The 14,965-nt window shown below is 49.7% G+C and overlaps 1 long non-coding RNA gene across 1 annotated transcript in view; it reads left to right on the plus strand.

The window, feature by feature from the left end:
* The first annotated feature begins 1,055 nt into the window (after positions 1 to 1,055).
* Positions 1,056 to 14,965, plus strand: part of LOC142774506 (uncharacterized) — a 42,113-nt gene continuing 28,203 nt past the window's right edge. The window contains exon 1 of the long non-coding RNA XR_012886421.1: positions 1,056 to 1,329. This is a non-coding gene — a long non-coding RNA (uncharacterized LOC142774506). The remainder of the gene's footprint in view (positions 1,330 to 14,965) is intronic.

Here is a 14,965-nt window from a genome sequence, read left to right on the forward strand (position 1 = left end):
TACTCATCGCAAAGCACCTGTACGCGATGCTGGTGCGCTTGAGATCTATTGCGTTACAGGTTGTGTCGACTACACACACGGGCGTATTAATAGCCCCGGTGTCGACAACGCCGAAGTGTTCCGTAACCGCAAAGGCTATTTCTGTTTTTCTATAACACGACGACATTTTCCGTCTCTTTCGGTAAAACAAAAAAAAAATTGACTCGGTGCTGTGTCCGTGTGCCTCGTCTATCCTTTCGTCCCGTCTAGGGCGCTGTTTCTCGCTCAGAAAGGCATCGCTTGTAGCACAACGCTACGTAAAATTACACACACATAAAAAAGAGGTGCCCCTATCACGGGTTTTTTTATCCGCGTCACCATCATGCAGCGACACATTGCCGCACCCCGCGAGACAGAATTCTGCTGAGGGCAATGTCCTGACCCCCGCTTTTTCTCTTGTTTACCAAGCTCAACAAAAGGATACAAATCACGTTTGTTCCCAGAACTTGTTTTTTTTTTCATAATAACTGCGACCTAGCCCATTACAGGCATGCACACAGGTGAACAGAAAGGCAAATACCGTGAAAATTGCGTCACCTCGTGAGCCAGGTCAGCACAAATACATGCCATGGCGTTCGATTGAGAAAAAAAAAACGACGAAACAACCCAACGTGATGCTTGCTTCGCCTCCAAACAAGCAACCGTGAAGAAACACGCCGCGTTTGGGTGGCCACTAAAACCAGCGGGCGACGAACGCTTTACAGAAGCAACACTGCGCATCGCCGTGGCGGCAGGAACCACGTGCCGCTCGTTAGCCGTAAAATGGCAGGAATATGCTTTTGGCCCTTCGTTTTTATAGTTATTTTAAAACGTATGGTCTTTTTTGGTGTAATGCGTGCCCTACGCGAACAACTTCATTATATTACCCTCGTTAGCAGGCGAGCAGCGTGTTTCCGCTTTGAAGCTCGTTCTTGACTTGACCAAGCAAGACAGCCTGAGCATCTATGGAACGCGAAGGCTGACTTGGGCGTTTTGAAGTTCGCTGCTTGCTTCGCGCCGACTTGCTCAAGTTAAGTTGAAGTCGCGAGCCAAGTAACATCTCTGCATTCGGGGGTTAGGGTCGAAGCTTCTTACGCCGTGGCTCAGTCCCACCTCCGCAGTCACCTCTCAATTCTCACAATGTTCACTAGATGGCGCTGCGCTGCTGAAGTACGTGAAGTGATGAGTAGATGGTGTGGACGCGTGTTGTGTGTTTTAGTCTGACAGGATGGCAGACAGACAGAGAGACGGACGGAAGGCTAAGCTGAAAGCCCTCGCAGCTTTGCCTCACTTGTCATCATTCACTCCGTGGTATGCTGTGAATTTTTTTTAAACGATAAGTTTATAACAAGTATATTTGCATTGTTATTCATAAAACCCACTTACAGAAATGTCATGAATGCGCATCGCATTCATACAAATAATGACAATTAGCTGGAAAGACTCATGAACTTACGCCTCAAACAGGAATGTTTTTGCGAGTTCCGGTCAAATCTAAGGCTGTTAATTACGAGGAAAATGGTGGCCAAATGACATTTGAACTTCAAGTGCACGTGCCCCTTTCTATATAGAGAATTCATATTAGCGCAAAGTGAAAACAAACATACACTCGAGAAACAAGTGGAAGGAAGCGGAAAAGCCGGTCGCTGAGACCTTGCTGCCTCCTCCCACTTCTTTTTCTAGTTTGTTCCTTTGTTCGTGCTAGTATGTCTCCTTTTATATTGCCACCATTGATGAACGAGCCGCTGTGGCTCATACCCGTTTTGGGCTACGAAGAAGAAGAGAACGTTTTGGTTGCTCTGGTTCGGGTGAACTCCTGGCTGCAGATCTTGTTTTTTTGCTCGCGACATTACTGGTGGAGGTGCTGGGTACGTGTACTTCGGCTGTGTCGGCCATCGTGGAGACAGCCACATCTCCCAGAGCAAGAAGCAGCCACCGCCTGCGTGGGTTACCCCCTGAATTTGGTCCCTTGACATCGACACCCAGAAAGATGGCAACTTCGATGACAAGCCAGGCAGTCCAAACCAGCGATGCACATGGTTCTCTTCTCGCCCATGTTTTTCATGCGCCACAGACACCAAAGCCGTTCCATGGAGATATCTTCGAGGATGTTGATGACTGGCTCGACCACTTTGATCGGGTTGCCTGTATCAACGAATGGGACGATTTCCGCAAGCTGCGCAGAGTTTACTTTTACTTGGAGGATTCTGCGAAGACATGGTACGAGAACCACGAGGGCTCCTTTGCAACCTGGCAAGAGTTTAGCCGTCAGCTTCGTGACGCCTTTCGGAACACCGAGAGGAAGGAGAGGGCCGAATAAGCCATATCCTGCAGAAACCAGCGGCCGAACGAACGAGTATCCATGTTTGTCGAGGACATGATTCGGCTCTTCAAGCGCGCGGACCCCGCCATGCCCGAGGAAAAGAAGGTGAGGCATTTGATGCGTGGAGTAAAAGAACAGCTTTTCGCTGGGCTCGTGCGCAATCCACCAACGACAGTCGCCCAGTTCATCAGTGAGGCGAACACAATGGAACGTACGCTGCAGCAGCGGTCATCACAATACGAACGCCAGATCCCGGCCACCGCATGCTCTATCGGCAGTGACAGCGAGAGACAGGCCCTCGCAGACTTCATTCGAAGTATTGTTCGGGACGAACTGCGACAGCTTCAGGCGGTGGGATCCCATCAACCTGTGTCTGCCCTCGCGGATGTAATCAGACAAGAAGTCCGGCAGGCCGTCACACCCCTGACCCCAATCACACCACCGATTCCCGAGGCGCCAGTCCTGACATACGCAGCGGCATTGCAATCCCCTGCGCCACCGGCTACATATCCTGCTATGCGGCCCAGGTACCAGGCTATGCAGTCATTCCACACCACTGCTTCGAGCCCGCCTCACGGCTCAAGGTTCCCGAGCACACCCACCTATCTGCAGTCCACCTCAAGACAAAGTGGTAGCAAGGCAAGCACGTGGCGCACCTCGGATAACCGTCCGCTCTGCTATCACTGCGGCGAAGCGGGTCACGTATACAGGAACTGTCAATACCGGCAACTAGGTCTCCGCGGCTTCCATCCTGAAGCTCGATGCCCGCGCTACGGTGAGCGCCCCCGCGAAATCGAAGCCTATCTCACGGGCCAGCGAACACCTTCGACTGTTCAGCACCACCAGTCGAGATCACCGTCGCCTCGCCGGTCTACGTCACCCAGTTTGCCCACATCGTCTTCCGCTCCTTTCAGGAGTCGGTCACCAAGTCCCCGCAGGGGAAACTAGGAACGGCGACTTCTGGGGGTGAAGTCACGGCCCGGCGAACTGTAAAAGACCCTCATTCGACGCAACGACCAGACAAGGACCATTCCGGTTCTGCAGTGTTCTCTGACAGCAGAAAGATCGTTTCTGCCGAAATCGCCGTCTTCGTCGACAATCATGCTGTCAACGCCCTCGTCGACACCGGGGCCGACTATTCCGTAATGAGCGCCGCACTGGCATCTGAACTAAGGAAGGTTACCACACCATGGCAAGGACCGCAATGCGCACGGCAGGGGGCCATCTGGTGATGCCTACCGGTATGTGCACGGCACGCATTCGTATACGTACGTCGACATTTGCAGGCTCTTTCCTCGTATTGCGCGTGTGCTCTCGGCCAGTCATTCTAGGAATGGACTTCCTTCGTGAATACGGCGCCGTCATCGACCTCCGTGAATTACTTGTGTCGTTCGAGGATCCTTTTTGCGCTGCAACTGACAGTACACAATTCCGGAAAAGAGCACTTCGTGTTACCGACGATTCTCTGACTCTCCCACCTCGAAGCAGCCTCTTTGTCGAAGTAGAATTGGGATAGGACATGTCTGACGCGGTAATTGCAGAGGCCAATTTGTCTCTCCTTATTTCACGACAAATCTGTGTTGCCCGAGGAATCATTCAACCTAGCAATAGGCATGTTCACCTGCTGGTCACGAACTTCAGCGACGAATATCGCCACCCACCTAACGAGACACACTGCCATTGCATATTGTGAAGAACTTGCCGATGCCGATGGTTCGCCCACGTTAGCTTTATTTTCATCGAATGGCCACCCTGACGAGGCGTTCACGAGCACTCTCGACGTAAACGAGAGACTACCTTCGTCTCAACGAGAAAGCCTTTTGCGTTTACTCGGCTCATTTCAAGACTGCTTTGCCACTACGTCAAGGGTTAAACAGACACCACTTGCTCAGCACCGTATCATCACGGAACCCACCGAGAGACCCATCCGACAACACGCCTATAGGGTGTCACAAAAAGAGCAAGACGCTATACGTGACCAAGTCCAGCAGACGCTTCAGGACGACGTCATCCAGCCATCAACCAGTCCCTGGGCTTCGCCAGTTGTGCTAGTAAAGAAGAAGGACGGTACGTTGCGTTTTTGCGTTGATTACCGTAAACTGAACAAGGTCACCAAAAAGGACGTTTATTCTCTACCCCGGATAGATGACTCGTTGGACCGTATACGCAACGCTAAATATTTTTCTTCCATGGATTTACGTAGCGGCTACTGGCAAATCGCAGTGGATGAGCGCGACCGCGAAAAGACGGCGTTTATTACTCCCGACGGCCTGTACGAGTTTAAAGTGTTGCCTTTCGGTCTATGCTCAGCGCCAGCTACTTTCCAAAGAATGATGGATACGGTTCTCACAGGGCTCAAATGGCAATCATGTCTTGTTTACCTTGATGACGTCGTAGTCTTTGCAGACACGTTTGAACAACACGTCCAACGCCTTCAGGCAGTACTTCAGGCAATCAGAACAGCGGGGCTTTCTCTCAAACCCGAGAAATTTCATTTTGGATATGATGAACTGAAGTTCCTTGGTCACATTGTGAGCCATGCCGGCATCCGCCCAGACCCGGAGAAAACCCGTACTGTTGCCGCCTTTCCCGTGCCCACAAATAAGCGCGACCTACGCCGATTTCTGGGGCTCTGTGCGTATTACAGGCGCTTTGTCAAAAACTTTTCGAAGATTGCTGAACCCCTCAACAAGCTTACAAAAGACGGTGTCTCGTTTGTATGGGGTCCCGATCAGTGTCATGCGTTCGACACGCTCCGAAACCTCCTCCAGGCTCCGCCTGTACAGGGTCATTTTGACGAAAGCGCTGACACGGAATTACACACTGACGCCAGCAACGTTGGACTAGGAGCGGTATTAGTTCAGTGGCATAATGGCGTAGAGCGCGTGATCGCTTATGCGAGCAGAACGTTATCCCCAGCGGAGAAAAACTATTCTGCAACCGAGAAGGAATGCCTCGCTGTTGCCTGGGCCATAACAAAGTTCCGCCCATACTTGTATGGCCGCCCATTCAGGGTAGTTAGTGACCACCATTCGCTTTGTTGGCTCGCAAATCTCAAAGATCCCTCAGGTCGTCTAGCACGATGGAGCCTTCGGCTACAAGATTTCGATGTCACCATCGTCCACAAATCTGGGCGGAAACACACCGACGCCGACTGTCTCTCACGTGCACCGGTCGAAAATGCCAACACTGACCTTGAAGACGACGACACTTTTCTTTCTGTCGTATCAGCAACCCGCTTAGCTGAGCAACAGCGTCACGACTCGGAGCTCATTCCGCTCATGGACTACCTGGAAGGACGCAATTCCCACCCTCCTCGAAGCTTTGCACGCTCGCTATCCTCCTTTTGTTTCCGCGATGGAGTGCTTTACAAAAAGAACTTTCATCCTACACAAGCTATGTATCTGCTTGTTGCGCCAACTACGCTTCGTGGTGACATTTTACGTGCGTGTCATGATGAGCCATCGTCCGGACACCTCGGCTATACGCGCACGCTGCAACGGATTCAACGCTCCTACTACTGGCCACGTCTCGCAAAGACTGTGAAGCATTACGTTCGCACATGTCGCGACTGTCAGCGACGTAAGGTTTCACCTTTACGACCAGCGGGACTACTGCAACCAATAGGCCCACCAAAGGCGTCCTTTCATCAGATTGGCATGGACTTGCAGGGGTCATTCCCCACGTCTTCGTCTGGAAACCGGTGGATTGTGGTCGCTACCGACTACTTAACACGCTACTGTGAAACGAAGGCGCTTCCAAAAGCAACCGCAGCAGATGTCGCCCAATTTTTCGTGAACAGCATCGTCTTACGTCACGGTGCTCCAGCTGTCGTCATAACTGATCGTGGGACAGCTTTCACCGCGGAGATGCTGCAGGAAGTCTTGCGATTAAGTGGCACGGAACACCGCAAAACAACGGCTTACCACCCGCAAGCAAACGGGCTGACTGAACGACTCAATAAGACAATTGCAGACATGCTGTCAATGTATGTGGACATCAATCACAAGAACTGGGACGCCATACTTCCCTACGTAACTTTTGCGTATAATACAGCTGTTCAAGAAAGTACCGGTTTCACACCTTTTCGCTTAGTCCACGGTCGCGAGGTCATGACGATGCTCGACGCCATGCTCCTGCCCGACAACTTAGGAACATACCGCACCGATGCCGCCAAATTCGCGCAGTGTGCAGAAGAGGCCCGTCAAATTGCTCGTCACCGTATTCAACATCACCAAAGCGCAGACGCACGCCGCTACAATCTTCGTCACCGTGAAGTTATTTTCAAGCCCGGTGATGAAGTCTGGGTGTGGACCCCTATCCGACAACGTGGCCGTTCAGAAAAGCTTCTTCGCCGCTACTTCGGCCCTTACAAGGTCGTACGACGTCTCAGCGACGTCACATATGAGGTTCTCCCAGAAGGCACTTCGAGACGTTCCCGTTTCACCCCGCGAACTGAAGTCGTTCACGTTTCACGGCTAAAACCATACTTTTCGCGCTGTGAATCGCCAGAGAGTGACTGACTTTATTCGTCTCTCCCTTACATTCTTTCCTATTTTTCTTATTTCTCATTTAACTCTTGACTCCACAACCAACTATGTTATTCCGCCTTACGCCATTCATTTTGCTTGCATGGTAATTTTCATCTCATTTTCTTTTTTTTGCCTTCATGTACAGCATCGAGACGATGCCTCTTGGAAGAGGGGGTAATGCCACCATTGATGAACGAGCCGCTGTGGCTCATACCCGTTTTGGGCTGCGAAGAAGAGAACGTTTTGGTTGCTCCGGTTCGGGTGAACTCCTGGCTGCAGATCTTGTTTTTTTTGCTCGCGACAATATAATGACTCAAGAAAAAAAGGCGCTTTCTGTCTTCCATAATGAACACATAGGTAAGCGCATGTACCCCTCTGACACCAACTAATTCTTTTACTATCAAATTTAACTCTGGCTGCATGGCGGAGGCGATGATAGTTATCGTGCCGGTGAAGGCGAGTGATGCAGTCAGGCAGATGGAGGCATCAAACTACTGTCGAAAGCGGGAGAACTGCTATGGGGATTCTCTCGCCTTCAGATATGCTCCTGGAATAAGTGGGCCAATGGCTGTTGCTGCCTGTGAACAGTGCCCGCTGGAGGAAACACTGATGGGGAAGCATATCATGATGCCGGCTCTCTCTATCGACGACAAAATGAAGCTATATACCGGGCGATACAGCCACGGTAACACATAACAAATAGGGGCTGGGCAGTGTGCATTGTACTATTGGAACGTATTGCCCGGACATGGTGGTGGCACAAATGGCATCTTCGTTCTGGTCGTGATAGATGTTGGCAGACTGGTGAGGATAACTGAAACACTGTTCGTGTTATAACTAAAGGAAAGGCACCAGACACGTGCCGAACACGGAGGCGTGGTGGCGGTGCACGAGGAGAGGAGTCACTCGAGTGCACGCGCACCAGCCACAAAGACTTAAGAGATTGATCGGAGAAAGGCTTGTGGCACGCTACCCAAGCTGAGAAGAAAAAATTCCAGAGCAGGAGTTGGCACTGTGAATTTGGACGCCGAGCTGTGAAGGCTCGAAAAACGAGCATCACTACCGCGATTGTAGCAACATTACCGCCCGGTTCTCAGGATGTCAGCGAGAGAGGCTCGGTGAGTGGCCGTCAACCTCGTAGGTTTCGAGCGAGGCTGCCCAGACTTGCCGCGTCCTGCCCAGCAGTTCGTGGTCGACTTGCGGCGCTCCCACTTCACGGCAGTGCGGCGACAGCCCACACTAGTCAGCAGAGCGGACTAGCCATCAAGAGAGCCCATGGCGAGATTGATCCTAGCCTAGCGAGGCCGAAGAAGAGGACGGAGTCTGTGACGACGTGACGAGCGGCTTGTTCGGCGAGACCAACCGACAGCGACAGTGAAGAGATCAAGGAGAAAGTGAACGACGTATGTGGCGAACCTCGACACGGCATCGAACAGAAGTCGATGTACCGGTGTGCAGGCTACTTTGCTTGTATTGTTATTGGGGAAATTTTGTGTCCGCAAGTGTTTGGCTCGTTTTCAATTTCTGCCTTTCATCTTTTAGAGTATAAAGTGTGCGTTGTTTGTGCCACGCCCGTCTCCCGAATCTCTTAATTCATTTAGATTCAAACCCTCCCGAAATGAGTACGTGACATTTCGTACCTAGCCAATGGGTAGTTATTATGCGGTGGCCTCGGTGGTGTGTGGCTTGTAGCCATGGACGCCTGCTCTGCCAATGGACACGTGATGGTGAGAGAAAGTAGCACGGCCGGGTGTAGCTTTATACGGCGTCGGGCGAGCGCATCGATTGAGCTCTTCACGGACGAGCTCGCGCATTATCTGCAGTGTAGAGGCCGCTACTATTGTGTCAGAGAGTGGCGCCTCGTCCTAGCTGTAATGCCTTTTACGCGAAGCTGTATAAAGAAAGTTATTGTTTTGGTTCACTGTCGAGTGGTTGTCTTAACACGAGCTCCTGAGATGCCCGTGCTATGCCGGTGTTACAGTCTCCAGTGAATGGCTAACACTACATGGTGTCAGAAGTGGAATCGAGCACCGATGTCACACTAACCCATTGTCCGCATCATGTTTACCGACCAGTCCAGCGCGAAATGGATGGCCGTCAACCTTCAGATGCCGGAGTTGTTCGACTTTGGGAACGCTGGGACCTGGCCAACATCGAAAAGTCGCTTTGAGGACTACGCAGCTATCTTGGGTCTGAAGAATACACCGGGCGAAACACAGGTATGCTCGCTCTTATACTGCAATGACCCTGAAACACATCCACTCCTCGATTCATTTTCGCTCGATGCGGTGTTCCTCACTTCCTACAAAACCGTGGTAGACCGTTTCGCAGAGCATTTCGTGCTTTCAAGCAATAACCTGTATGAGCCGTCTCATTTTCCCAGACTTATACAGCAGCCAAGCGAGAGCGTCAACGAATACTATGCCGAGTAATGCAAGATGGTGAAACCCTGTGCCTACCCTTCAGTTCAAGTTGAGGAAAGGGTATAGCATGCGACAGTTTCTTCGTCGACTAACGTAACTCGCGTCTTTCAGGCCAGCTCTGTAGAAACGCTACACTCACTCTCAAGGAGGCTTGGGCGCAAGCACACCAGGTGGAAGACGCGGAAGAAGAAAAGCGGCATTCACAAGTTGGCACAAGTTTTTGCAAATGCATGGACATTACAAAAACACAGATGTCTGCTTGACATCACTTAAACGCGAAACCTTCTTTTGACCAGAAAAATGCAGAGAAGCTCACCCGCGAATTTCGTGGCCGTGCGTCTTATTCTCGAACGCAATACCCGGCACGCAGTTCGCTTTGTAATTTTTTTTTCATTTTTTTTCGTACTCGATTCTAACGCGCATGCGATTTATGAACTCTCTTAACCGGAAAAAAGGTGCGCGTTAGATTCGAGTAATTATGGTTATCATTTTTTCTTTCTTTTCGACGCACCTTGAAAGGCTATCGAAAATCCTATCTGTCTTTCGTACAGCGAAACTGCAACTCAATTTGGCAAAGTGCCACTTCGGCCGTTGTGAAATTTCTGTGCTCGGACATCTCGTTGATTCTGTAGGAGTTCGCCCTGATCAAGATAAAATACGGGCAGTAAAGATTTAATGTACCAATCTGTACCAAAGACGTTCGCAGTTTTGTTGGCCTCTGTTCTTACTTTCGCAGCTTTGTTGAAAACTTCGCCGACGTCACACGCCCTCTCACTCAACTTCTCAAAAAAGATGCTGGCTTCATCTGGGGCCATGAGGAAGCAGATTCATTCCGAAATCTAGTGTGGCTGCTTACTTCTCCTCCTATCCTCGCTCATTTTGACATCTCAGCTCCAACAGAAGTTCGTACAGACGCAAGTAGCTATGGCATCGGTGCAGTCCTGGCTCAGAGACAACAAGGACGCGACCGTGTTGTTGCCTATGCCAGCCGCCTTCTTTCACCTGCCTAGAGAAAATATTCAATAACTGAACGCGAATATTTGGCACTTGTTTGGGCAGTCGTGAAATTTCATCCCTATTTGTATCGCCGGCCATTCACAGTCATCAATGATCACCACGCCTTGTGCTGGCTTTCGTCCCTGAAAGACCCTTCAGGCCGTCTTGGCCGTTGGGCACTGCGCCTTCACGAATTTGACTCCTCAGTCCTGTACAAAACCAGCCGCTTGCATCAAGATGCTGACTGCTTGTCCCGATATCCTGTCGACACCCCAGACGGCGACTCCTCTACAACCACCCTTCCTGCCGACGTTCTCTCTCTATGTGACTTCGTGACATTGGAATGGAGCAGTGACGGGATACTTTCTTGGACGATATTATCCGAAGGCTAACATCGGCGACGCCCGACCCTTCCCTCCGAATATTTCAGTTACATGATGGTGTACTGTACCACTGCAATATGCGTCCTGACGGCCCATAAAGACTACTTGTCGTTCCCCTTGAATTACGTCATACCGTTCTCGCCCAGCTTCATGATGCACCAATAGCCGGTTACCTCGGTATGTCACAGACCTGCGACAAAGTTCGCTGGCACTTCTTTTGGTCTGGCATGTACCACGACGTCTGCCATTATGTTGCAGCCTGCAACCCTTGTCAACAACGAAAAAAACCAAATGTCCCTCCGGTCGAACGTCTTCAGCCACTGGACATCCCACCAGACACATTCTACCGTGTTGGCGTGGACCTGCTTGGCCCTTTTCCTACATCAGGTAATCGGAGGATTTCAGCAGCAACCGATCGTGTATCGGGTAGTATACTACCCGATACACGATCGCACAGGCTCTTTCAACCAGCTGTGCAACTGATGTGGCCGATTTCCTTTTGGAGAACGTCATCCTACATCACGGTGCCCCTCGACAACTCCTTACTGACCGAGGCAGCTACTTCCTTTTCAAAGTGATTGATAACTTCCACCGCTCCTGCGCAACTAAACACAAGTTTTCGACTGTTTACCATCCATAAACAAATGGTCTAAAAAAGCGCCTCAATCGCACCCCCACCGACATGCCCTCCATGTATGCCTCCGTCGATCACCGTGACTGGGACACTAGGTTACCGTTTGTAACATTCGCCTGCAATTCGTCTAGACACAACACCGCTGGGTTCTCTCCTTTTTTTTTCTGTTGTTCGGCCGAGACCCAGCGCTACCTTTCGACACGCTTCTGCCGACTGGACTAAGCGAAACCTCTGAGTACGCTCAGAATGCAATAAATGAAGGTCCAAGTGGCACGCCAAATGGCTCGACGATGACTACTGGACTCCCAGGACAATCAGAAGAGAGTATATGACTCCCGCCATCGTGATGTTTACTTCACACCCGGTAATCTCATTCTGCTGAAAGTATGACTCCCGCCATCGTGATGTTTACTTCACACCCGGCAATCTCATTCTGCTTTGGTCCTCCTTGCGCCACCTTGGGCTTTCAGAGAAGTTACTCCCACGGTATTCAGGTCCCTACCGCGTTTTAAACCAAGTCACTGACGGCACTTACGAAATCACCCGTATGGACCCTACCATCATTCACACCCACACTGACATAGTACATGTTACACGCCTCAAACCATATCACTCCAGTACCTCCTGATTAGCACCGGGTCGGTGCTCTAGCCGCCGGGGAAACCATGCAAGGTGCGGAGGAGAACGACGAAGAGGACAAGGAGGAAGACGGCGTGGTCAGTCTCTACGAGCCAGCTTGGCGCCATCTTGTCTGCCCGGAGTTCATTCTGTATTTTGTCCAGTAAAGCTATTCTCTCCGTAACAATATGTGGAGTTCAACGAGCCAAAACCACCATACGATTATGAGAGACGCCGCAGTGAAGGGCTCCAAAAATTTTAAACACCTGGGGTTCTTTAACGTGCGCCCAAATCTGAGCGCACGGGCATACAGCATGTTCGCTTCCATCAAAAATGCAGCCGCGACAGCCAGGATTCGATCCCGCGACCAGCAAGTCGGCAGCCGAGTACCCTAGCCACTAGACCACCGCGGGGGGGCGGGATGTGGAATGAGCTATATTTTTAAATACTAGTATTTGTGAAAGAAATCAAATCAAGGAGCTACAGCTGCACCAAATTTAGAAGTAACCAAAATCCCATATAACTGTTGCCAAACAAGCAGTATACATGATCAATACGAGGTAAAAGCCATCCTGCTCATTTTCACACTTCACCACACTAGCTTGCATGTCTAGCTGAAAAAAAAAAACTGCCATATGAGCTATTTGCTTAATATGTCAGTTCTTGTTGCATAAGTGAGATAAGGACCAATAGTGATATGCACTAGTAGCATACTGGGATGCCAGCATACAGATTCTTTTCAGTTCCTTTAAGACTCATGAGCTGGTCAAACAGTAACAGTTTATCATTCTCATTCTGTCAGTGCCATTGCAGAGCAGGAGTGGAGCAATTGCCAACAAAAATAACTGTTTGGAGCGACATGGAGCAGCATTTCTTTTTCGGAGCAGTTTGCAGCAATTGGAGCAGCACTTCCAGAAGAATTGCAGATGTTTATATAAGCAGTTTAAATTTGCACTTGCACAACAATACAAACAGGAACATGAGTATTACCAGCAGCAGAAGCGATACGCGGATGGTAGCCCTAGACACTGCTACATAAATTAACTCGAGCTCACAGTGCTCAACTAGGTTAACGCAACGTGACGGCTGTATCAAAAAAGTACACATGTAAGCCTTATAAAATCAGATAGCCAGCACTACAACCTCGATTGACATTTCACAAAGATTACGGCATATTTGAAAAGCAGTTCCGAGGCTTGGCGTGGCTCTGTGGTAGAATGCTTGATTGCCATGCAAAATGCTTGGATTCGATTTGTGCTGGGACCCTGGAATTAATTCTTTGCATTTGTCAGGCCAACACTGCCAATGTAAGGTTTTTCTTAATGCCTATGCCTTAAAATTACCCATGTGTGTTCTCATTGTTCCCTGGTAGAGGCTGAGTTTCAATAACCTGTGGCACATACCCGTATACCAATGACACATACCCGCCCACTGTCTAGCAAGAAGTGTATGATGACGTACACAATGAGATTGCGACATTATTCGTGTGCTGACTAGCATGTCAAATTCTTCATACCGTGAAATGTTTCGCATAAAAATTTTTTTTGCACTCTTTGTACAGCTTCTTTTTCTGAATAAAACATTAGAGACACCCACTGGATGGGTCTCCAAGGCGCCCCATTGCATGGACTTGAGAACAGTGTAAATCGTCCTTTGAACATTTTCTAACTCACTATAGTGATGTGGTGGCATCGTGGTCGCAAGATGGCAGCCAGCCACCTTGCGAATGCATTTCTTAGTAAATGCAAATGCATTTCTTAGTAGGGCTATGTCAGGCATCCGGCGTTGGCTGCGTCGGTGTCCGTGCACTGGCCGATGTCATATCTTTGTTCTGACTCCCACTCCCATAGCAACAATTGCGGGCGCGTGCGCACCTCTAGCAACTGGTGCATGTGGTGCGAGAGAGTGTATGAGAGAGTAGGTGCAGTGCTTTGTCACTCCTCTCGCCATTCACTCTCTCCACTCTATGCCCCACTCTCCCGTCCCCTCGCGCCTCACTCTTGCTCGTTCACTGATTAGGCATCTCTCAAGAACATCCGCAAATGTGTGCTCGAGACACCGCTGTGAAACACCAACGCTGAGCCGAGATCGCTGGCAGCCCACTCCCTTATTCGCTCGCTCCTCACTCTCGACCATTTGCTGGCTGGGCGCCTCTCAAGGCGATGACAGAAGTCGGTGAAGAAGTGACAGAAGTCGGTGAAGGCGAATGTCTGTCAACAATATTACCCTCTCTCGACGCAAGCAATGCATTCGCATTTGCTTACAATTCTCGCTGGAGAGGTGAGGGCATTTTTTTAGTGGTCTTATCGCATTGTGTGTGAGAAAGGAAAATGCTGCGGGGGTGCACGACCGAGCTAAAGAGGGTGTACAATTGCAAAAATAAATTTGTTCGTCATTCAAGGAACGCACTGCTCGCTTCTGTCTGCCGATTTCCAGCTGCACTTGCGTTCCACACAATAGTTTCAATAAAATAAGAGTTTTTTATTTCTCTAAATGCGTACAAAGATACCGCATGCGCGGATCAGAGGCAGCAATGCAACGAAAGGAGAAACACAAAAGATGCAAGAAGAATAAACTAATAAAGAAAAACCATGGACAAGTGCAGCCATTTTGCATTAAAAAAAACTGCAGCCTTTTTAGTCCTCATTGGTTCCGTGTGGGATCAATTTTTGTTGACAAAAAGTATGGTCATTGTCAGTAATTCTGTTACAAGACTTCCTGACGACCACACGTTTCAACTGTCATGAAAGGGTTAATGCTAGTCATCTCGCATTCTCCAACTGAATATTAATAAGAACTTATAGACAATGATGCCAAAGAAAGTATAGAGATGTCGTTAGGTGAAGAGAAAAAAGTGGACGAAAAGATAACTTGCCGCTAGCAGGGACCAAACTAGTGACCTTCAAACTGGTCAGCTGCTGGCTCATAAGACCACGTTTTATGTGAAGCCAACAGGCAGAAAAAGTGTTTCACACTCGCCATCATGGCACTGCTGACTGACACTTCCACAAAACTAGCACTGACTGACACTCCCACAT

The sequence above is a fragment of the Rhipicephalus microplus genome, chromosome 10 (assembly GCF_043290135.1).
Source record: "Rhipicephalus microplus isolate Deutch F79 chromosome 10, USDA_Rmic, whole genome shotgun sequence".
Lineage (NCBI taxonomy): Eukaryota > Metazoa > Arthropoda > Arachnida > Ixodida > Ixodidae > Rhipicephalus > Rhipicephalus microplus.